The sequence below is a fragment of the Coturnix japonica genome, chromosome 3 (genome assembly GCF_054131305.1).
Source record: "Coturnix japonica strain WE chromosome 3, WE-NBRP24, whole genome shotgun sequence".
NCBI lineage: Eukaryota > Metazoa > Chordata > Aves > Galliformes > Phasianidae > Coturnix > Coturnix japonica.
The window spans coordinates 81,297,432-81,323,253 of NC_140665.1; the positions used below are offsets into that span (position 1 = coordinate 81,297,432).

General features: G+C 36.5%; 1 long non-coding RNA gene across 1 annotated transcript in view; it reads left to right on the plus strand.

The window, feature by feature from the left end:
- Positions 1–219: 219 nt before the first annotated feature.
- Positions 220–25,822, plus strand: part of LOC116653247 (uncharacterized) — a 49,221-nt gene continuing 23,618 nt past the window's right edge. Inside the window, exon 1 of the long non-coding RNA XR_014945003.1 lies at positions 220–352. This is a non-coding gene — a long non-coding RNA (uncharacterized LOC116653247). The remainder of the gene's footprint in view (positions 353–25,822) is intronic.

Sequence of the window (25,822 nt, forward strand, 5' to 3'; positions counted from 1 at the left end):
CCTCTCAAGTCTTTTTTTCCCCAGACTGAACAGACCCAAGTTACTCAACCTTTCTTCATAAGAGTGATGCTTCCAAGCCCTTAATCATCTCTGTGGCCCTCTGCGCGACTCATTCTAGGGACATCCCTGTCTTTTTTGTGCTATGGGCCCCAAAACTGGACAGAGTATTCTAAATGTGACCTCACAAGGGAAGAGTAGAGGGGCAGAATCACCTCCCTAGACCTGCTGGCCACTCTCTTTTTAAAGCACCCCAGGATGCCATTGGCCTTCTTAGCCACCAGGGCACACTGATGGCCAACTTGTTACCCTCCAGAACACCCAGGTTATTCTCTGCAGAGCTCCACTCCAGCAGGTAATCTCCTAGCCTGTTTTGATATATGTGATTAATCTTCACCAGTTACAATACTCCACACTTGCTCTTGTTAAACCTCATCAGGTTCTTTCCTGCCCAACTCTCCCGGCTGTCCAGGTCTTGTTGGATGGTAGCACAGACTTCTAGTGTGTCAGCCACTCCTCCTATCTTTGTATCATCAGCAAACTTGCTGATGTTGGGCTCTATCCCTTCATCCAGGTTGCTGATGAAAATGTTAGACAAGAGAGGATCCATTATCAGCTCCCATCACTAGTTACAGGTCTTCAACCAGACTCCGTAGCTTTGATGACAACCTTTGAGTTCAACCAGTCAGTCAGTTGTCAACCCACCTCACCATCCACTCACCTACCCCACACTTTTCTAACTTTCAAAACAAGGATGTCATAGGAGACTGTCAAAAGGATGAAGAAACTATGCAGGCTTCCTTGAGCAAGCTAATTATACTCAGTGTTCTTTGTACTATCTTCCTACCTGTCTGTGAGAGTAGGATGCCTACCACAGGTTGTCTGGATATACTTGTTGGTGTCCAAACTTTCAATACTTAGATGAATCAGAGGTTTCTTGATCCTATCCTGGAGTTTAAATGAGGAAGGATATATACTTAGATTCTAAAGACCTCTTAATTAAAAGACTAATCCATGTAGTAGCAAGAGCTGCTTAGTTTGTTTCTCCCCAGGAGGGCTACGTTTCAACAAATTTGCATAAAGGCAAGCATTACTGCAACTTTACTTAGTAAGGTAGACTTACATTGGGATAATGTTTATGTTCCATTATGATTATCATGAGGAATAAAACAGAAAGCTAAAAATGATGCAGGTTGTTACTGGTAACGGCACAGTAACTGTCATCTAAGTGCTCTGGTTAAAATTTTGCTCTTTCTTAAATAGGTTGCCACTGAGGTGCTATCATATAGGCTGCTGGGCCCAGTTGTGCCCTCCAGTGGGGTGGATTGGAGCTGGCAATACCTGATGTCAGCACCTTGACATAAAGACTAAATGTGGGAAGGAAGAAAAAAGTGTATATATTCTTGTATATAAAAGTGTATATATTCTACTAAATATCAGTGGAAGTGTTGTATTGTACCCTGGTTCAAAACCTCCAAAGCATAGGGAATGCCAATAAATGCCTAACAGTTTTTGTATCAACTCAATCAGCTCTGTTTCCTATGTGCCTTACACATATGCCTACAAGAAAATCCCTTTACAAAATTGACTGAGCACTTCTGAAGTCTTAATTCTGGATTTTAGATGGAATAGCCTTGAGGTTTAATTCAGTATAATGCTTCTGAAAGTCCCTGAAAGACAGAAATCTGACTTCTGCTTCATCAAATAAATAGCCTGAGGTGAGAAAACAGAGAATTACATGTGGTGTTTTGTAAGCATTTTTGTTTCCTTATATTAGGCAATACTTCATGGTTCTTGTCATAGTTTTCTTGTCATTAACTGCAAAATTAACAGTTCCTTTTTGCACTGTCTTTAGTAAAGACAGTGATTAGTACAGTGACCACAAAAGCATCTCTGTATTCATTAGGAAAACAAAACAAAACAAAACAAACAAATAAAAAAAAACATAAATCCAACACATCCAGATCTGTAAAGAAAATACCTGTGCACTGCCTTGCCCTAATTTATTTAAAACACCTTGAGAAGGAGCAAATTTATATATCTGTTTTAAATAAATGAGTTCATGAACTTTAAAAGGAGCATTTAAATGGAATATTACAGCAAAGATGGTCAAGGACTTACACCAGACATTAGGAGTATGTTAGTTATAAAAACTTTGGTTGGTATTTCAGCCTCTTATGACAAAAATCACTGAATAATGGACATGCTACGTTATCCTTGCAACATAGGGATTCTTTGAGCTTTATTCTAAGGATGTGCAGGTTTGTGTGCTTACATTGCTTTTATCTTCAGCTTTTATAGTTATAAAATATATTTTATAAAGATATTGCATTTGAAACAACCTGATTTTCACCAGATGTTTATTTGTTATTCACTTTGATGTCAACATTTTCACTATATCCCTTGACATATTCACTCTGAAGAATTAAGTTATCAGTTTGTTTTTTAAAATTTTTAAATGACATGAAATAGCTCCTTGAAGAAACATCAGCAATGTTTCAATTTGACTTTACAGCTCTGGCTACCACATATATGTCTCCAAAAGAGTACCAAATCTGTGCAGATGCAAAATGTATGAAAAGTACTCTGCTAGGAACTCAATTAAAAGGCAAAGAAAAAAAAATAATCAAATGCTTTAAATATTATTTATTAAGCAAGAAAAAAATGGGAGAAGCATTTTTAACACTTTAAATTGAAATTTTGTATTTTGACAGATAGGAATTTTGTACCTTTCATCTTCACAAGGACAGTATTTTATTACTTTTTTTTATATTCATCCTTCATTACTTAGACATAAAATATAATAATTACACTGTATTCCTACACAGAATACTTAGTGTTCTACTTCTTGTTAAAGATATATCATTAAATGGATGCTTCAATATTATGCTATTTAAGAAATGTCCATAGTATGTCACAAATTCTTGTTTCCTTTATGTGACATATTTGCCCTCGTCCTTACACGTGTCTGCTGTTCCCTCATTCCACCTTTCTTTTTTGCACCACCAGTAACTCTCAGTTGCTTGCAGCAGAGGGACACTGACAAAATGGCAACTGCCACGGCAGTGCACATGAAGCAAAGGTCTGTCACTGAATTCCTTCATGAGAAAATACGGCACTTTTTCACATTCACCAATGCTTGCTGAACATATGTGGAGACCAAAGAGGGGATACAAGCACAGTGAGGCGATGCGTGGTGCATTTAAATACTGGTGACATCTGTGTGAAAGACAAGCCATGTTCTGGATGGCTGTGCAGATTTTTATCAGCACAGCATGCAGACTCTTGTTCATTGCTGACTACAAAGCATTGCTAATGGTGGTGACTATGTTGAAAAATAGTTTTTTGTAGCAGAGAATTTACTCTGTGTGATAATTTTATTTTCTTTTTTGTATCGATTGCTGTGGAAAAAAATAGGAGGCATTACTTTTGGAGTGACTTTTGTAATTTGTCAGCTCTGTCCTCACTAACAAGCTTGATCCACACCCTTGACAGTAGCTGAGTATTGCATGGCTTACTTGTCATCTTCTATGGTAAGCCTTTGAAAAAATTGTTTCACCAGTCTGTAAAATATTTGTATAAACAAAGAAGTCAAATCTAACTGCTTTCTGAAACTTGATTTTACGTTTCTCCATTGTTCTCTTTTTTCTTGTGGAGATGATACAAGATCAAGTTATAAATAAAAAGGTCTTAGTGGACATGTTATGACTGACTCCAAAGTGGTCCATCTTTAGTACTTTCATTTTAATGGTGATAATTACAGCTCAGCATCACACTGTTTGGCTCTCCTTCCCGTAGCTATTGGTTATTCTATATGCTGTACTTAAATTTGGCAACATCCAGGTAGCACAGCAACATTTGTCTTGCAAATAGCTAATACGGGCAATTATTTTAACTCACTGGTGGTCTGCAGATGTGATTTAACCTACCACACTACAGCTTCTGCTAACTTATACTAACGTAAGCTAATATACATAAGCTAACATGTTGCCAGAAAATACATCGTGGTAATGCTAGCATGTCTTCTAGTATATTCAAACTGAGTGAAGGATGCATATTTTCAATAAGACTATTTATATGAAGACTCCAGGCAGAGTTAGTTGCTATGAAGCTCCATTTGCACATAAAAACTAGCCCTATTTACATGCAGAGGTGACAGAATTTTCCCACAGAGAGCAGATTTTTTTATTTTAAGCTGATACAAAATGGTTTATTTTTTTCTAAGTGTTTTTGACCAAGCAGATTGAAAAACTGAAAGCCCTTTTACATGTAAATCCCCTTATTTGTTTCCATTTATTTATTGTGTATTTGTTTACTTCTTTATTTATAAGATGCCTGCTTCAGCATTAAGTATCATCATTTTTGTAATTTCCACAGTTGAAAGGAATTAAATGGAACTGCTTCCCTTTCATTCCAACAGCAGGTGGATTTAATTAGACTTTTTTCCTTATTCTGTTTATGCCGACAATCAGTCAACCAGAAAATTTCTGTATATGATAGAATTTTTTTTTCCATCTTCTTTCCTTCCTTCTTCAAGGTAAACATGTTTTTCATTTGGTTATGTTTCATTTTCCCAAATATTATGTTTTTATGTGAAATTTCCTCATTTTACTTTCATAAACCTCCGAACACCCTGCAGTTTCATTTTCTTTTATTTGTACTCCTCATGTTTTTGTTCCACAGTACAGTTATCTCTATTAATTGGATATTGTGTTTTTTTTAATTGTGGTTTTTTTTTTGTTGTTGTTTTTTCTTTCAAGTTTTGCTACTGCAGCTAAGTGCTGCTTCATTCACTGAGCTGGGAGCAATTAACAGGACTTGCATATTGTCCAGGCTTTTAATACTGAGTACAGATTAGGCAGGCTGGCATTTCCCTTCAGTTTTCGCAAGTAGAAATCCAAACCTGATTTATTTTCCTCAGCTATTGCTTAAAGAGGAAGGATAGTTCTAAAAACCAAATCACATGTAAAGAAAAAAAATACAGGAGCACATGAGAAAGAAACTATATTTACAGTTTTAAGAAGAAAGAGTTCTTCCTGACTAGCCTGAAAACTTGTCTCTCTGGCTGACTTAAGCAGATGAGCAGAAGGAGTTTATGAATATAAGACAGGGAAATGAACTACTCTGTGCTTCACATTTTGTTCATGAAACAAAAGAATAAATGTTTAAAATACATAAAATAAAATACTTTTTTAAAAAAGTGTATATTTTCCCACTCGTGTTTTTGAGATCATGTTAATTTTTACGGTTTTTAGTATTTTACCAAATACTTGACAAATATTTACAAAGAGCTTACGAATAATTATACAAAAATTTCCTTGAGAGTACTGATTTCAGAAACAGAAAACTGATTCAAATTAAAGAACTTGAAGCAAACCTAGATGCTGAAGCTAAAGCAGAACAGTGCATTAAACATTATTTGAACAACAATGACATATAACTCAATTCTGCTAAGTATATAATAACAGTCAAACAAATCTAGCAAAAATGCCCCAATCAGATTACACCATGACTTGAAAGACATTTTGTCTTTGTAAGTTCTCATACTTACAAGTATTATTTTTAAATGTAATTTATTTATTATAATTTTCCATCTTCCCTGTAAATAAGATAAACTAGTGGCTGTTCAGCTAATTAAGTAATGTCTGTTATTTTCACCATATATCCTATTGGAGTATTCAATGCCAGCATCCTTTCAGTGGGATAAAGCTGATATGATGCACAATTTTTGTTCAAAAGATTTTTTTCAGCAGATGCCATGACAACTTTTCCCACTAACTTGAACTTTTCATTCTTTCTTTGCTTGAATTCTCCTGAAGCCATATTCTACGCTAGTACCAGTCTAATTGTGGTTATCCTTTAACCATCATAATCTTTCTCTGGCTTTCTTATTTTTTATTTATTTATTTATTTTTCACTTTTCTTTCTAAACTTACACTCTGACACAGCCTTAAAGAAAGACTGTTTCTACTTGCAGCAGAAATGCTAAATCACAGCTTGAGCCAGTGACCAAGTACCTGGTGGGAACCCAGGGGAGCTCAGGTACATGCAATGCACCTGAATGATCAGAAGGGGTAGAGCCTTCCCAGATCTCGTTTAAGAGTTGGCAGTGGAGGTGAGAATATCTTGTCTGGGAATCTTTGCTTATGTAAGGACTGTATGGGTCTTCTTGAGGTGAGCAAACTCTTTTCTCTCTTTCTGAACCTACTGCTATTATATTTGAGCAGACTGTCCCTCACCTAAGTCCAGGACCTTCCTGTTCTACCTTGTAATCACCTTTGGATCATCTCCATTTCCCTATCAGGTATCTTGTAATGCTTTAATTAGTTACATCTACAAGAGTTCAGTTCTTAACTTCAGTTCTTCCGGAAAGCAAATGGGATCCTGGGCTCCATCAGGAGAGGGGTGGTCAGCAGGGATAGGGAGGTGATCGTCCCTCTCTACTCTGCTCTTGTGAGGCCCCATCTGGAGTACTGTGTCCAGGTGTGGAGCCCTCAGTACAAAAAAGATATGGAGATTTTGGAAAGGGTCCAGAGGAGGGCCACAAAGATGATCAGGGGGCTGGAGCACCTCCCCTATGAGGACAGGCTGAGGGAGTTGGGTTTGTTCAGCCTGGAGAAGAGAAGGTTGCGGGGTGACCTCATTGCAGCCTTTCAGTACCTGAAGGGAACTTACTCCCAGGAGGGGAGTAAACTCTTCGAAAGGGCTGATAATAGCAGGACTAGGGGAAATGGTTTTAAGTTGAAGGAGGGAAGATTTAGGTTGGATGTTAGGGGAAAGTTCTTTACTAGAAGAGTGGTTAGGTCCTGGAACAGGCTGCCCAGTGAGGTTGTGGATGCCCCGTCCTTGGAGGTGTTCAAGGCCAGGTTGGACGGGGCCCTGGGCAACCTGATCTAGTAAAGGTGTATGTTTGGTGGCCCTGCTAGGCAGGGGGGTTGGAACTACATGATCCTTGAGGTCCCTTCCAACCCGGGTCATTCTGTGATTCTGTGATTAACATGAAAAACATAGAGAACTTACTGGGTGTAAATCAGCTATTATTAATGACCACATCTAAAATCTTCCTAAGCTTCTGTGTAATTTGAACCAAATAATAATTCATAGTCCTGTGTGGTATGCTGGAGAAAACTAGTTTAAAATAAAATAAACTGTGAAAGCCTGCAGATATTATGTATGAAAGAGGCATGTATATGACTGACAGCGTGAAAACATCAATTGTCTCATGGCTCATAAATAAATTACAAGCACAGACATTATATCAGCTATTATTTATGTAAGAATTACTTCTTCAAAGAAAGTTGAATCCCTATTGCCTACTCTAGGTAGTTTTTAGAATAATACAGGACGAAATACAGTTACTTTTGTATTGTGTTATTTATGATTATTAGGCTAAATGTTTTCCTAATTCATGAAGATGAAATGACTATTTTCTGACCTCTCATACATCTCACTCTATCAGCTTCATGATATGATCCCATTAAAAAGTTTACACTTTCCTTTGAACTCTGAAGAGTTCTTAAGCATTTCATGCTTAATGCTTCAGTACACGGGGAAATGGATTTAAGTTAAAAGAGGGAAGATTTAGGTTGGATTTTAGGGGGAAGTTCTTCACTAGGAGAGTGGTTAGGCCCTGGAACAGGCTGCCCAGGGAGGTTGTGGATGCCCCGTCCTTGGAGGTGTTCAAGACCAGGTTGGACAGGGCCCTGGGCAACCTGATCTAGTAAATGTGTATGTTTGGTGGCCCTGCCAGGCAGGGGGGGTGGAACTACATGATCCTTGAGGTCCCTTCCAACCCGGGTCATTCTGTGAATCTGTGATCTCCTGAGGCACACTCACTAGTGTTCAGCTTCTGTCAGTGTCTCATCTAGAAGAGAACTTTTTCACATGATTTAGCATCTCAAGCTATTAAAGCCCAAAAATTCATCATCATCATCATAAAACAACAACAACAAAAAAAAAAACAACAAAAAAAAAACCAAACCAAAACAAAAAACAAACAAACAAACAAACAAAAAAAAAACAGGAATAAAACATGCTAACTAAAAAGTTGCAATATAAGTTCAATGACAATCCTACATCTGCAGATACATATACCAGGAGTTTAGTGCTGGAATCCTAAAGTTTCATGTGTGAATCTTTACAGAACTTAGTGAAGTTAGTGAGAATTCAGAAGTTAGCATCTTTATCTGTTTTCTGTTGACACTAACACCATGCAAGAACCACTTATAACTAGATTTCTATTAATGCAGTACCATATGGATTGTTATTATTGATCCATTCTGAATGAACTCCATTTTGGACAATCAGAGAAACCTCCCAGAGAGATTTTGACTGTATTTTAACATTGGACTACAAATCTCAGATGTTGAGTCAGTTCAAAACCTAGGTCAATTATTTGTATAAGCTGTCTAGCTTTTGTCAAAATATTTAATAGAAATTCATTAAATAAATAAATACATAAATAATCAGTATGCTTCTCTATTATTGCTTCTCAGGACTCTGGCTCCTTGCCCACAAAATCATGCAATCACAGGATTTCAGCAATAGCAGTCATGAAGCTGAGTTGAAAATGACTTATTCTCTGACAAGTAGGTTATCTGCAGCTTCACAAAATTGTGTTTGATCTGCTACTGGAAAATTATTTGAGATTTAAGTGCCCTAGTATTAGCTGAGATGCAGTCACTTTTTGTTTGTAGAGGTTCATATGTTTTAGATCTGTGATGAAAACAGCAGTGAAATCATTTACAAGTGATTTAGCTATTGCTGAGCAGATCTTGAAGCCAGGGGCTTTTCTGCAGTTCACACCACCCTGCCAGTGTGGGGCTGGGGGTGCATAAGAGTCTGAGAAGGGAAGTGTCAGGACAGATGACACCAAATGACCAAAGGTATGTCCCATGTTCCATACCATATGATGTCATATTCAGCAACAAAACTTGGGGAAAGTAAGGAGGAAGTGAGGGACGTCTAGAATGATATTGCTTGTCTTCCCAATAAATAATTACGCATGATGAGTCCTGCTTTCCTGCAAGTGGCTGAATCTCTTAGTGCCCGTGGGAAGCAGCAAATGAATTCTTTGCTTTGCTTGTAAACAGAGCTTCTGCTGTATCTCTCTAGTGAACTGCTTTTGTCTCAACCTACGAGTTTTCTCACTTTGAAACTTTGGATTCTATTTCCCGTCTGTCTGTGGGGCACAAGAGAATGGCTGTGATACTGAGCTGTTTACTAAAGTTTTCCAGAACTGAAGGTAGAATTTAGCATAATAAACTAAAAAGAGTTATGGAAAGGACAACTTTATATGATCTTTGAGACAATATGGAGGGTTATAGGAGACTACTTGAAAAAGGTTTTTTTTTGTTTTTTTTTTTTGTTTTTCATTGCCTACAATATCTACTTTTGTTGTACAAGGACCCTATGCATTTAAATGTATGTATGGTTACATATACCATATGTAATGTGCTGCTTTACAATTTCTTTTTTTTTTTTTCCTTAATAGTGTATTAGTTGTCTTCCACTGACACAACAAACATCATATTGCTACTAGTATAAGTAACCGGGCAGAGGCACTGGCCAACTATATTATGTCAGTTCCATGGGATTGATTGTCAGTTCAGAGCACAGACAGATCTACGTACCTCTTTGGAATGTAACAGAATTAATATTTTTCTGGCAAAGGAAAGTTTGGAACTATACTAAAAATACACATATCTAAGAAGAGCATAATTCTCAGCAGATCTTTTCTGAATAAGCATGAGAGAATTCATGGACCTCTTTTAGAAACTGTAAGAATCTATATGTTCTCTATCCCCTCCTAAAAGTTCAGCAACAGATATCAATTGATTTTGTTAGCTGCTCTGGCAAAGAGCTGAGATTGATTCTAGCAAGATCCTGCCATGCAAAGACCATCTGTTCCATCTTGCCTGCAGGCAGACTGTTAGACAGGAATTTGGAGGCAGTCATTGCAGTCTGAATTCACTGTGTTGAATCAAAGTTATGACTGGACATCTGATGCCAAAGGGAATCGGGGGAGTCAGGGCAGACAGAGAGTGGCTAGAATATCAACATCCAAAACTATACAAAAACTTAAATCTTCAATTGCATCCCTTCCTGCCAAATCAGTGAATGCACATGAATTATGAAGCAAATGAAGTGCACAGATGTGCAAACTGTAAACCTGTATCAGTTACCAAAGGCAGGATGGAGTAAAAGATGATTCCAAAGAAAACATAGGGGAAAAGAAAGCTGATACAGATATGCAGCTCTATTATTTTCTCTAAGTACAATTCTGAGATATTTTTCTATAAAACTAAGGTGGGATTCACCTACCTAATTTTACATCTTTGGTGCTGTTAACAGCACTGCTAAGGTACAATTATTCTGACCTAATATAGGTCTTCTGACTTAACCACCTTAGGATCCATTAAGAGCTTGTTCCTCTTCACTGATTATAATGGAAGTTCATTCAAGTACTGTTAACATTTGAATTTAAATGAGATGAATCCCACTCCTGCATTTTTACAAATGCCATATATTATATCTAATATTTTTTCAGCTAGGAGAAATACTTGGGTTTTTAATAATGTATTCAAATATAGTTGTAATATCTTATATGTATCAGGGCTGCATACAAGCTTAGATTGCTTTTCATTATAAATGAGAAAAAAATCGGTAGTAGATTTATTATTTTTTTTTTCTATGCAAAAATTGATGGTGTTTTCCTATGCCTATAATACAAATTCTGTCCCTGTCATCTGTCAGAAATGATTGTCTGCTTAGTCTTGGCAACATAGACTACATTTATGCTCAGAAGTCCTGGGGAGGGAGTCTAAATAGCAAGTGCAGATATGTCAGTCATCTCATTCTTTCACAGTTATTTTACTTCCAAAACATTCATATTCTCTGTGCGAAGTGTAAACACTGAGGTGAATGTGGTTTGTTTTGCTTTTTGTTTTGAGTTTGGGGCAACTGAATTGAGGCAGTTCTGTTTTAAGTGAGGTCCTGCCCAGTACACACTTTGTGTCACACCCTCCCTGAAGATCCTTGGGCCTCCAGGATGATATCCATTACCTTGCCATAATTCAGGAAGCTTTCTTGATTATTGGTGGCTGCTGTAAAGACTTCTACCTTACAGACATCCAAATTGTTAATTGTAAACTGAAGATGATCATGAAGCCTAAAAAAGTTCAAAATATATAAACCATCAAAAATATCCAGAAAATCTTTTATAATATTCTGAGAAAGCTTACCAAGAAACTGATTTATTATTTCAACTAATAATAGTTTTACATGAACATCCTCTCATTTCACCCACTTATATTAGCAGAGGATGCAGCCCAATTAATCAAAACAAGTAGTGACAGCGAAAAAAGGCAAACTGCAGATTTTTATTTATTTATTTTTATTTATTTATTTATTTATTTGTACGTATTCATTCGACCATATATAACACATTAAGCATACAGGTAAGAGATTTTTAATGATAAATTAATACCCACAGAGGATAAGGTCATAGTTTATTGTGATATATTCAAAGGAACTGGAGAGTCTCATCATCTTTACACTGAAATTAATGTTGAATCGGGTCTGTGGCTGCAGTAAGATAACTTCTGCTGCACTAAGAATACCTATAAATCCAATTGGTAAGCCACTTAAGTAGTCTCACTATGATCAACAGAAAGGCTAAGGCAACTAGTTACGCATTAAAGTTTGGTTTGAGCAACTAAAGGCAGCAAGATATTGTCCTTATCCTTCTTATGTAAAGAACTAAGATGATATCGTTAGCGAATGCATCAACTGTTTGAATGGAGCAGAAAAAAAAAGTGAAGAACAGGAATGACTCACAGTGTATGTTTCTTAATGGAAGATTAAATAGTGCTATGTCTGTCATCATTGCAGAGTACTTACATCAGAACATTTTCAACAGCAATTAGCAGCCAAGCAACTTTTTATAGTTTCAGATAAGAAAAATGGAGCCTAGAAGGTGAAATTAAATAGGTATGTCTCTTTTTAGGTACCTCTAATGCTCCAGGAGGACAATTTCAGTTTTCTAGATTAACATTGGAGATTAAATGTGTCCATGAAATATTGTAGGGAGACTTATGAGGCACTTGGTGACACTTCCAGGGAAGACATAATTGCTGATGATATGATTATTGCTTCAGCTGATGAGTCTGGGCATGACAGTGTGCTGAGAATGGTAATGCTGAAAGAGATCAAAATATTGAATGTTACGAAGATGAAGAATAAAGACATAGAGATAAAATAGATTCTGGACCTTGTATTAGTTTAAAGTGACTAAAAAAAGGAAAAGCTATTACAATATACAAATGAATCCCCATAAGAAAAAGTGGTCTTGAGAGAATTTTGTGTGAAATACTTCCTAATAACTTAAGATATACTGAGTTATACTTCTTTCTTGTCATATGGGATAATTTTTGTCACATCGACATCTTTTCAACAGTTCTTTGTTACAGAAAATATGGTATTCTTCTACGTTTCTTCTAGAATAGTTCATCTTGTGAATTATTAGTAGTTTTGAACATATATAGATATCCCTGTGAGGTTAATCTCACATTTTCTGGGGGTCTGTGGGATAAGTTCTTCCAGAAAATTCAGAAGGCACCTCACGTCTTAAAATTTGAGTCAACAAACATTAATCACATTCAGGCAACTCATGCTTCAGTTTACTAATTATACAAGAAACCTAGGATGACTAGCTTAAATGATAATCATTTAGGTACTTAGGGGAGTTGTGAAGATTTATTAGCCTTTCTTTATAGTATAACAGAGACAGGAAGGAATGTTATGGCACATGCAAGACAGGATATGATCCAAGATTGACAGCATGGCTTCATCAAGGGTAGATCGTGCTTGACCAATCTGGTGGCCTTCTACAATGGAATGACTACACTAGTCAATAAAAAAAGACTTACTAATGTCATCTACCTGGCCTTCTGTAAGGCTTTTGACATGGTCCCACAAAACATTTTTTATCTTGGCAAGAGATGAAATCAAAGGGTGGACTATTCCATGAATAAAGAATTGGCTGGATGGTTCCAGACAGAGGGTAATGGTCAATGGCTTTATGTCAAGGTGCAGGGTGGTGAGGTGTGGTGTCCCGCAGGGGCCCATCTTGAGATCAGTGCTCTTTGACATCTATATTGGTTACCTAGACAGCGGGATAAAGCTCACTCTCAGCAAGTTTTCAAGTGCCAAGCTGAGTGCTGCAGTTTATAAGGAAGAAGGAAGGAGCACCATCCAAGGGGAACAGCATAAGCTTGAGAAAGTGGGCCCATGAGAACCTAATGAGGTTCTAAAAGGCGAAGAACAAAGCGCCACATCTGTGTTAGGACAGTCCTAAGCACAAGAACAGACTGGGAGAAGAGATCAATGAAAGTAACCCTTCTCTCAATGTTCTCTAGTGTTCTGGTGGACAAAAAGCTGGACATGAGCCAGCAGTGTGCACTTGCTGCCTGGAAGGCCAATTGTACCCTGAGCTTCCACAAAAGAAGAGTGGCCAGCAAGGAGAGGGAGGTGATTGTCTCCTCTGATCTCTGCTTGTGAGCCCAAACCTGGTGTACTGCCTCCAGGTCTGGAGGCCCCCAGAACAAGAAGGACATAGAACTGTTGGAACAGGCCCAGAGGAGGGCTGTGAAGATGGTCAAAGGGCTGGAGCACCTTCCATACAGAGGAAGGTTGAGAAAGTTGAGCTTATTTAGCTTGGAGAAGAGAAGGCTCTAGAGAGATCTTATTGTTGCCTTCCAGTACTTGAAGAAGACTAATAAAAGATTATTACTTTTACGTGGACAGATAGTGATAGTATATGGAGGAACATTTTTAAATCAAGAGAGGGGAGATTACATTAGGTTATAAGGAAACTATTTGGTGGTGGTGAGGTGGTGGCACAGACTGTTCAGAGCAGCTGCGGATGCCTCGTCTATGGAGGCATTCATGCCCAAGTTGGATGAGGCCCTGGGCATCCTGATGCAGTGGATAGCAACCCTGATCATGGCAGGAGTTTGTTATAGATGCTCTTCTATGTCCCTTCCAATCCAAGACATTTTATGATATGTTCATAAGATAATATGCATTTCCCTTTTACTATAGAGAAGTACTATGAAGTTTCAACGTGATATTGCTGTTCTTCTTCTACATAAATTATTACTTTATTCTCTTTATTTTTATAAGCACACCTCTGAAATCACTTTAAATTATATAAATTGTCTGCATAGTTTAAGTTATTTTTCCAATTAATCTATGACAAAGCATGAAATTTAATATTTTCACCATGACAAACCCATGAAATTTATCAGCCTAGCCTATGCTCTGTATAGTGAACTATTTATAATGTATGGCTGTTAAAAGTAAATGAAGCTAAAATGAATAAACATGCAGAACTTTTTTCCCTATGGAAGTTTTATTAATTACTTTTGTGGAATGTAGGCTTTACATTATTCACAAAGCCATCACAAGCTTTTACCACAGCCTTTGTTATGGTACTGTATGTTATTAATATTCAACTTGATACTAAGCAAGCAACTAATTCTGAATGAAAATACAAGAATAAAAAGAAAATATCCTCTTTGATCATTTTAAGTAGTGCACATATAGGATTGGAATTCTTCTACAATTTCCAGACTGCCCTCAGTTGTCATAGGAACTCAAGGCGTTCCCAGAGAGCACTGCTTCTTATTACACCCTTTTCTTTCATGCTGTAAAATATTACTTGTTGTGCAGTCAATTTCAACTACTGAAAAAGACAATATCTCCCAAATTGTGTGATTGGCTTAAAGGATGTAGAAGTGAACAATGAGAGAGACGTATTGCTTACAAATATGACTCTCACTTTTTATTTTTTTTTCAAAGGTTCCAAGAGCACATTTTGCATATATACATAGTTAGCATGTGTAGCATTCATTTCAGCTGAGGCATCTGATAATCCTTAAGTTCTGCCTTAACTTAATTTTCTAGCTGGGCTAAGGCATCAAATGTCAAGTTTCTTATCTAAGTCCGAAGACTGTACCAGTAGCTTAGGTAGTGACTAGGAAAGAAACCTCATTTCATTTCTCAGATCTTTCTAGAATGCAGAATTTGATACACAGTAAAGTGAGAACAGAAAGCTCAGATTTCAAAGGAAAATATGCCCAGAATTTCAAAATGCCTTTAAGAATTCCTACATTATCTTATTTTTATTTTTTCCTTCAAAAAATAGTGTAAAAACAATGTTTTATGAAATGTAATAAAATGTTTCTAACTCATTCTGACCATGCTAATGAATATTTCCCTGGACATATGCATAATAGACTGTTGATGATGTGCCTGAAACTCCTTAGTAAAAAATAGCTAGGACAAGAATGTTGCTTTTAGGATTAAAAAATATATATGGACTTCCAGAAATACACAAAAACCCCTATGAAATGTGCATCCAAATGTAGCAAATAATTAATTGGAAATTCCTAATGATTAAATTGATCCATATTGTCAACTAACATAAAAGACAGCATTGCTTCTTATTTCAGGGCTGATAGTGTGATTTAACCCAGCTGATGCTTTCTCATGAAAGGAAATTTTAACAGGAAAAGAACGTGTTTGCTTGCAGCATGGAACATTCTTAACTCCTCAAATCATTCAATTTTTAAGAAACGCTTTGCTATCACTGTCTTTGTGCTTGATGCTATATTTTGTGAATTTCAAGGAAAAATTTTTTGGTACCAAGTTTTTGAATCCAAAGATATTTGAGAGTGAAGTCCTGTTGCAAGAAGACCAAAGCTAGGCGTTATCAGAGTGCTATATTTCCAGAGGAATGAACTTGCTGAGATGAAGGGAGGGCAGAAGCTTGCAGCAAAGTCGGTACCCTGATGAGTTCTCATTCTCATGCCTCTTGCAAACAGACACACGCACACACACTGCTGCTCAGCACTACCACTTCTTTCTACCTGGCAGTAGCTGTAAAGTTACTCAGCAGCTAGCCTAGTGCCTATTCCCATCCTTAGCAACCCTGCATGGTAAGACTGGACTCCAATTATGTGATTTGTATTGGGAACATGTCCCTAGCTAAGGGGCAAACCTGACACAGGTTTGAAGAAAGCTTTGCATCTCCACAGTGACTTAAGATTACCTTCAATCCTATGTTTTATTTTAGTATGCAGCCTGTATGAATTAAAGCAGTTCTGACTAGTGTCTTCCAAAGATGTTTTTGTCCCACTTAAACTCAATGCATAGGGTAAAAGCTATATTGGTACACAGAGTTGCTAACAACATGCAAACATTAAGCATATCAAACAACCAAATTGTGTAATACAGCCCCAGGTTCCTCACAGCTTGCCAAAGCCTGTTTGGCAGAACTCAGATCAGAAGTTAACACAAAGAGAAATTAAAATCAAATGCTAAAGTCCACATTAAGGATGTAGCCTTCAATTTCCGGTGCTGAACTGACTAAAAGTTATTGAAAAGTAGTGTTTCTAGTTTTTCTAGGTAATAAATGTATACATCATATGAAGGTGAGAAAGATTTTACATAATGATCAGAAATATTCAAAAGTGCTGTTTCTGTAGAATATATAACTTAAGCAAGAAAATATGACACTGCAAAGTATTTCTAGAGGCCTTCCACTCCCCAAATAAAATCACTCCTCATAAGAATTTTAGTTGTCACTCTAAAAATAAAAAAACAAAACAAAACAAAAAGACAAAAAAGTCCCCCCCAAAAAGCCAAACAACAAACAAACAAACCCTAACAAAACCAAATGTAAAAAAGTGAAGACATGGAAAAGTTGATTTGTAATTAAATGATTAGGAACTGCCCTGAGAAGGAGCTGGAACTCTCAAAGAAGAGCAGGCTATATGTGAGCCAGTGATGTGCCCAGAAAGCCATGAAACTAACCTGGGCTATGTCTATGGCATCACAGCCAGCTGAGTAAGAAGTACAGCTATTCTCCTGTCCTGAGTCCTAGCTCAGGTTCAGATATACAATTCAGGTTGAGACCTGTGGAGGAGATTATGATAAATTTGCAATGGTCCAATAGACTTGTTTCATTCAACAGTCAGTGGCTGGAGTGCTTCCCCTCTGAGAAGAGGCTGAGGGAGCTGGGCTTGTTCATCTTGGAAAAGAGGCAGCTTCACAGTCACCTAGGCAGCCCCCCAGTGCCTGTGGGAAAGATGACAAGTAGACGAGATAGACCTTCCACAGCTGTGCATACCATTTCTTAAATTGTTAACTGAGATTCTGACATCTGGGTAAAGTTTTGCATTAGGACCATGATTAAATATGGGTGATGGCTCCCTGAGTCAATGTGCAGTAAATGCTCTTGGAAATTTTCAGGATCTGACTGGATAAATCCCTGAACAATGTGGTCTGAGTACTTTCCTGATTCTTTTGTGAATGAAGGGTTTGGATAAAAGACCACCTGAGATCCCTTTCAAGCTTACTTATTCCATGATTCCATGATTCTGTAGCATTCAGAATGTCACTGCAATGAATAAATACTTTTTAATTCATTCATTCTTTTTATGAAATCAAACTTTTTTTAGCTGGCAAAATGATACAGTATTCCTTACACAAAAAACTGTAGTTTTACATAGCATGCCAACATGGTATAATATAAGTACCTGGAAGAACTTTTAAATTTGTTAGTTAATTTGTCTATATGTCAAAACCATCTATTTTCCCATGTATTTCTGTATTCATCTCTTTATATACATATATATATATATATATGCATAAATTTTGATTCAGTAATTTGTTTTCTTCTTAAGACACTTTTCTGTACTCTTTCCACACAAAGTAGATCTTAAACTGTGTATTCATTTCCAAAAAATCTTCATCACATTAAAGAAAAATAATTAATTATAAATAACACTATACTTGCAAAGTACATGAATTTCTTTGGGCTTTAGAGCTAGCTGCTTTTTTTTTTTTTTTTTAATTTATTAATGAAATAAGCATGGAATATATAATGATGCTTGGGCTGAGGAATGAGAAGGAATAAGACATTACCATTAAATTAGAAATGATTTTAAGGTCTAATGTGAAAAAAAGTGAAAGGAGTCAAGATCTGTATGGGCTTAGATGTAGATCTGTTGGTAAAAGCTGATGCAAAGTGATGCAAATTAAAGAAAAACACTATCCACAAGCTGCATAACCCCTGGCTAGTGTAAAATAAGAGATGGAAACAAAACTGTAAATTGCATACTGGAAAAGAAAATCCAGTTAACCAGCATGTGAAGTTAAATGGAGAATTTTAAATGGAACTCTTCAGTGAGTATCATGCTAAAATAGAAAAACTATTTTATTTCTTAGCAAAGAGAAAAAACTATAAAATCCAAGATTTGAATTTTAGAGGTCATATAGAATATGTCTTAAATGTAAAACAAACTACCAATGGGAATGATTTGCATAATTATTCATTTGTATGATGTGATAATGTAAATTAGATTTTTTTTTTTTTTTCCAGATTGTATAGAGAATTAAGATCAATATTCAACCCAAAGTATCTTGAGATATAGATGAAAGTAAGAAGGGTGACACTTGTGATGTGAGTTGTTAAAGGTTAAGAAAGAAATTAGTCATGCTAAGCTTTGAACATATATTTCCCAGGACAATGCCCTAGTCACCAGCTCACACTGGTGTTATAACAGACCAAAGCATTTAACCTTCCATCAGTCAAGAGGAATTCTGCCTGCATATTAAACGACACATGATCATATCCCATAATCCTTCTTAAGGCGGTCTAGCTATACAGAGGATAGCACATTTCATTTGACCAAAACTAATTACAACACTCAATTTCCCTGGAGACTAGATGTCCATCACTGCCTTCCACAAATAATTAACAGTGAATTATCAAAGCAAATCTTCTGTAAATATCTCACCAGCTGTAGAATATTTGCATGCTCATATGTAGACTTCAGTAGAAAACTAATTAAGCCAATCTACATAAGCTAGTGTAGATGGAAAATTTCTAAAATCCAACTCCTGTATGATCAGAAATATTGTTCACTGAAAATGATATTCTCATCCAAGCTCCAATACAGCTCATTTTGGTAGAAGGTTTGGCTGTTAAAGTGGCAGAAGTATTACTGTTGACTAGGCCTGGAGGAAACCTGAACCTACGTTTTTTCGCACCTAAGCTATATATCTGTTAGTGTTTTACTCTAAAAAATTAGAAAATGGTGGAAACTCTACGTGGTGCGTTTGAATAGCACTGAATGGACGTGCAGTATGTCTTAGAATGGGGCTTGCCAAATCCATTAAGATGCTTGCCAAATCCCCTAAGGAAGGCTAAAACACAAATGTATTTTCTACTTGCCTTTCCTACTGTATGTTTATTTAATCTATTTTTAATTATTTGGGATATTTAATATTTTGTATTGGTCTTAAATTTGTTGATCTTGACATTTAAGTAGCCATGTCCTGGAAAGGTTACTTTACCTGTAAGCAAAGATATCAGTTCAGTAAAAGATTACACTGTACTGCTTACAGATATGTTCAATAAAAGCAGTATAAAAACAAAAGTTTTAAGGGATGGCAGCACAGGTGAAAATTTTTTGCTTGAGATCCTTGCCTACCTGAGGCCTTCCAAAAGTAAGCAGTTTTCCTTCCTTTGTTTCTGTGTCTGTGGTTGTTGCATTTGGGCTTGTTCTAATTTTCTGTGGTCCAGGATTGTACCACTCTGCTATTACTGTGGTATTTTCCATCCCATTACAGAATTGTACTTCTCTGTGCGTAAGACATAAGTGTTCCGAAGATGAAGTGGATGTGAATGCCAAAGAGAGGAAATAATGAATAGAAGAGACGACAGTTTTGGCTTTTGTGTCCTCCTCCTGAGCAGGGTAGGAAGCAGCAGTTAGTTCAGGGGTGTAGGTAACACTTTAAGGCACTGTGAGGTTCCTCACAAAAGAGAGGATTGATGTCCACTGAAGTATGCTCTTAAGTGGTAGAAAAAAAGAAAAAGACAAAGCTGTTTCATTAACAAATACTGATAGAAAATGAGAACAGTCAAGGTGGATAAGAGGGTTATAAGAACAAATTTAATCATTAGTATACTACATTCAATTTATTTGTTTACTTACTAGGTGAACTGAACAGTGTGCACGTTATTTTTCTATTGCCGCTGAGATTTGTCAAGTTTTCATAGTAATTGCAAATAGAAGAGCCCTGGGTGGAATTAACAGTAATTAAAAAAAAAAACCAAACAAACAACAACAAAAAAAACCAACCCTTTTACATTGTGGATACCTACATCTTTTTGGCTAAGTTACATGCTTTCAGAAATAAACAGAAAAATCTGTAGCTTAATTAGTCACCTATCCTCTATAAGAATTTTGCATTATACAGGTACATGATGTACACCCAAAAAACAGTATTTTGCAAATACTTTATATTTTTTCCGTATAGATGTTGCATGTATGTTTCATGTACAATAACAGCACTCACTGAAGTTCAAAGCCACTTTTATAATTTGTCACTATTTAGAATATGCGATTGGGTATTTAAATGGTAGACCATGTCATACAGAGAATAATGTGGAAAGAGATTAAAGGAGCAAAGAAATCACATGAAGCATTCAGACTCAGATAAAACCTATTTTTGCTTTGACAGGGTGAAATAAAACATGGAGATTTAACATAATTATGACAAATTCTATATAAATCCCTTTGTGTATTTTTTATTATTTCACTCCACACAAAATACTGGGACTTGTAAAAGACCTCAGCTGTCCCACTTGTGATGGCTTTTTGTTTGAACTGAAAGATAGTAAAGTCCGTTTGATTGAATAACTTAATGGTAAGGAAGTTCATCAAGGTGCTAGTGTATCAAAGATAATTATATTAAATGCTTAAACATAAACATCTGCTTAATGTTTTGTTTTTTTTTTTTTCTTCCATGTGACTTAAAATTGATGGTGCTATTTTGATACCTTGTGAGGATGTTACGCAAGAGTTAGCTATATAGAATCACATTGGGGGAAGTTATTTATATACAAGCTAATTTTATTCAAAGTACAATGAAGGACAGACAAAAACTGCTGAATTACAAAATTGCAGACTTTGATAGACTAAGAAGGATAGTATCAGATGCATTCAGAGACTGATAATTTTTATTTGCCTTCCTTGCAGCTTTTCCATTTTCATTTACTCATTTTGAAAATGGGGGCTGAACATGCGTTCAATCTATAGCTGCAAAATAGTATTTTCTTGGATTTGTCCTATATTCCTTCAAATGTAAATATATATGTGCACACACACATATAAATAATTTGTATTTACTATAGTTATGTATTTATTGAGAGCTTCTAAGCACTTGGCTGGTGTTTTCATGGAAATACCTGGTATAACATTAACAAAATAGAAGGGAATTCTTAACATGTAATTTCAATTTCCTTGTGTTTGGGCAACTAGCTGGAAAAAATGTGGGCATGTCATTGCTTCTCCCAGAATTTTAAATGTCAAACTTAATTTGTTCTTTTTCAATCTAGAATAAAAAACTGTTAGGACTGAAAAATAATAAATATAACTATCAAAGAGGACTGCAGAATTCAAGAAAGTGTGAATTTGCTTGAGGATCTAAACTAAGACCTCAAGTTATAGATTAAAAAAAGCAGAGAGGGTGTGTTATAGAATTCCTTCTGTAATAGGGAAGGTGCTGCTCAGAGATGTCACATGAATTCGAATGATAACTGCCCAACAGATAATTCATTTAAGATTCCATATTATCTCAAGGTCTGTGTTTTGAGACAAGAGCTTGCTGTAAGATTTTCTGTCTAGTTAAACTTGTTATGGTTTTAGTCAATCTGAATTCCATTTTAACTAGTCTTAAATCCATGTCACACGTTTAAGTGGAAAATATTCCTCATAAGATTTTTAGCCTGCACAAGTATTTATTCTTATTTTTGAATGAATCATGGGGTTGGGAAGGGGTGGGCTAGGTGATCTCCAGAGGTCTTGCTGCTAAAACAGGTTCCCTACAGTAGTTTGAGTAGGAAAGTATCCAAGCAAGTCTTCAATATTTCTAGAGAAAAGAGACTCTGCAGCCTCTTCCAGTGCTCTGTCACCCTCGCGATGAATAAATTCTTTTGCATGTTGGTATGGAAATTCTTGTGTTCCAGTTTGTGCCCATTGCTTTTTGTCCTGTCACTGCACACCAACGAGAAGTGCCTGGCCCCATCCACTTGGCTCCTGCCTGTTAGGTATTTTATAAGTATTAATAAGATTTCCCCTTCAGTCTTCTTTCCTCCAGGCTGAACATTCCCAGGCCTCTCAGCTTTTCCTTATTAGGGAGATGTTCCAGGCCCTAGTCATCTTTGTGGCCCGCCACTGAACTTTCTCTAGATGATTCCTGTCTTTTTTGAACTGAGGAACCCAAAACTGGACACAGTGCTCCAGATGTGTCCTCACCAGGGCAGAGTAGAGAAAATAACCTCCCACAGCTTACTGGCTGCTCTCTTTTTAATGCACCTCATGATACCTTGGGTCTGCGCAGCCACAATGGCTCTTTGCAAGTTTTTCTCCATCTATCATACCTACTAATCACCCTTCTTATGTGCCTACAATGAAGGCAAATGCAAGTTTATATTTTCAGTTACACATGCTCTACTTTGTCTTCAAGGGTAGATACGATAACATGAAAGCCTTAAGATTGTGAATGCTCTCAGTCAAACAGTTTGTTGTCTTTTTTTTTTTTTTTTTAAATGTCATGGCAAAGTGTAAAATGTTTATATAATACATAAACAACCTGAATAATAACAATATACATTAAACATATAGTTAGAAGAATATTTACAGCCCATTTCAATTTCTTTTCCCAGTGTTATATTTTCTTAGTGGTTGACTTGCCCTATAAATATTTGCATTTGGCATTCCTTGAGTGTTCAGTGTTTGGAAATGCAGAATTATCTTCTCTGAAGCAGAGCAAGAAATAAAAATATAATTCCTTATTTCTTTATTTGTATATGTGAATATCTATGTGTTGTTTGTTGGTTTTTTTTTTTTTAATAATGTGAATGCCAATTCAAGTTCCATTAGCCATTTAGTCATAATGAAGGGTAGGAGAAAAAAAGATCATCACGCAGCTAGTCTGTTTAGTTCAATCAGATGCAATAACAAAGAATTGGTTACGCTTGAAATCTTAGCACAAGAAAATAAAAGACTGATTACCTTAGCATTCTCTTATATATATATATATATATATGATATTTTTCATTTAAAAGAAGTGGTGTCTTTGGATAATGCACAACTAAAATTTGTCACACATGAATGTGGAATTTAAACAGTTAAAAAACAAAACTGCTGAGCATATTTTTCAGCATGTGAACATCCATAGCAAAGCACCACCCCTAAGTGATATGAAACAAAACAAAACAAAACAGGACCATTGCATTGTGGAAGGCCACTGGCTAATCAACCCGCACTAACACAGAATGTAATTGAACACCCGAAATTCAGAGACAGGTCCTTGCATTCGTCACAACACATTCCTCACAAAGACGTCAATAATGAAATCTGGACAGAGGATGAAAGCCTCCAAATTAGCAGAGTGTCAATTTGGATTTTAAGCCTACTATTTTTACAGCCTTCCTCCAGGATCTCTTCTTCCGTTCTGTAATCAGCACAAGAACTATCCACTTGCTCCCTGCTAAGCTTTTATCTCCACAAAGTGAAGGTGACAATGAAACACTCCTGCAAGGTCCCCCTGGCAACATTCCCACAATGCCTGCTGGACTGTTTTGATCCCATTCCATATGTCCACAATTTAAGCAGGACTACAACTGCCTGTCTCTGTATTGTATTGTATCACACTGCAGGGCATGCTCCTGCAGCACCTGAGTTTCGAAGTAATCTTCTCAGCCTATTTCAATTTTCACATTAAAGAGCATGCTGCCTGGAACTTGATGATTACAGGTCTGTAAGGACAGGATCAAACAGAGGAAGATGCTAGTGGGGAGTCAAGAGTGAGAAAATTATTCTGCAGACATCGTTGCTTTTTTCTTTTCCTTTAAATAAGATCAGACATTACAGCAATACCGATCTAAGCATGGCCTTGTAGTTATATATTACCACAGCTACATTATGATACTTTTGTGTGAGTACAGCAAGGAAAACAATTTATGAGAGAGCAGATTTTATCATTATCTAATTTTAGGTTTGGATTATTAAGTGCATGGAAGTGAAGTGTTAAGAATATCTTTTCAATATATAAGGAGGTACATATAGGATACTTTCCTTGGTCAGTAAAGCTATTAATTTTTTTGTCTGCTGATTAAACACTGTGAACACTGAAAAATCAATTTATTCTTCAGTATAATTCATTTTTCTAAACAGGCAGTAACTGCTCTTTTTTCTGGCCTGAAATCTGTAAAATGTTCTCAGATCACATTTCATCATTATTTTAGTAAAATTACTGATCACTAACATCATAAATGATAGTTCTTTGTCAGTAAAACACTTTGTCATATCATAATACTAAGCAGTAAAAGTCTATGCAGTTTTATATGCTAGTTTTCTATTCAGTAGGAAAAAACAAACAAACAAACATAACCTGGGTATACCACAGTCACCACTCAAATATTTAAATAGAAAATCTTAGGATGCAGACAGAATGCATTTAAAAGTCACATTTCATCTGACAACAGCTGCAATATAAAGATTTATTAACAAAAAATAACAACAACAACAACAAACAGAATAATAATATCATAAACGTTCCTATCAATGAGACAAGAAAATAGGTTTCACACAGGTTTTAAAATTTGTTTTATGGACTGTTAGAGGGGATACACCAGGAAGTGTGAGAGTCTCAGTGGGTGCTTTGTGTTTTTTCCTGGTCTTTGGTATTATGTGTGCAGGTGCAAATTAGAAATGGTTTTATCCTGTTTTTTTTCCTACACTAACTGTTTAGTAAAAAGCATACAGAGCAGGCTTAGTCAGATACAGGGTGGGGATGGTTACAGCCCCTGTGCTGTCAGTGATAAAGGTTGAAACATTCCATCTCCCTTCTTTCCATTCCGTGAAGAAAGAGTGAAGCACAGAAGGAATTCTGTCTGGACAAATGCTTGGAAAAAATTGTGTACAATTAAGGACCAGTTTCTGGAATCATGCTATTCAACTCTGCCATACTTTGTACATCTTCAATAACACCATAGTACCTAAGAATCTGTCACCAAGAGAGAAAATAAAGCACTTAACCACACTTAACTAATCTTCAAGATCACAGATGGATAGAGGTTGATGTATTATATTTTGATTTTATGTATATCTGTCTTTATCTGTGTATCCAGAAGTAGATTTACCCAGGGACATACAGAAGCACTACTCTGATTTAAAGAAAGTAAAGTGAAGCAGAATGAAATATAATTTCTTCTGTGTTGATGGTTAGTCTCCGGATGAGTACTTTCTTGAGCAAAGAAAAGAGTACTTCTCAGAAAACAGTTTTTCTGTGCAAAGTATGTCTAACATTACTGGCTGACTTTTAAGTATTTAGACAAAGTAGAATTAGACGGTCACATGCCCTGACTTACATCCTTTACTATCGATGAAAATATCCAAGCTTTATACCTAGGTGGGCCAATCATAGAATTTTTGAATGGCTTGGGTTAGAAGGTACCATAAAGCACATGCAGTTTCAACTCCATGGCATGGGGAGGGCTGCCAACCAGCAGATCAGGCTGCCCAGGGTGCACCCAACCTGACCTTGAATAGGGTTGAGGAATCCACAGCTTCTCTAGGCAGCCAGCTCTAGTGCCTTCCTCTGAGTGAAGAATTGCTTCCTAACATCTCTTTGAAACCTACCCTACTTTAGTTTAAAGCTGTTCCCCTTAGCTCCCCCACCCCCC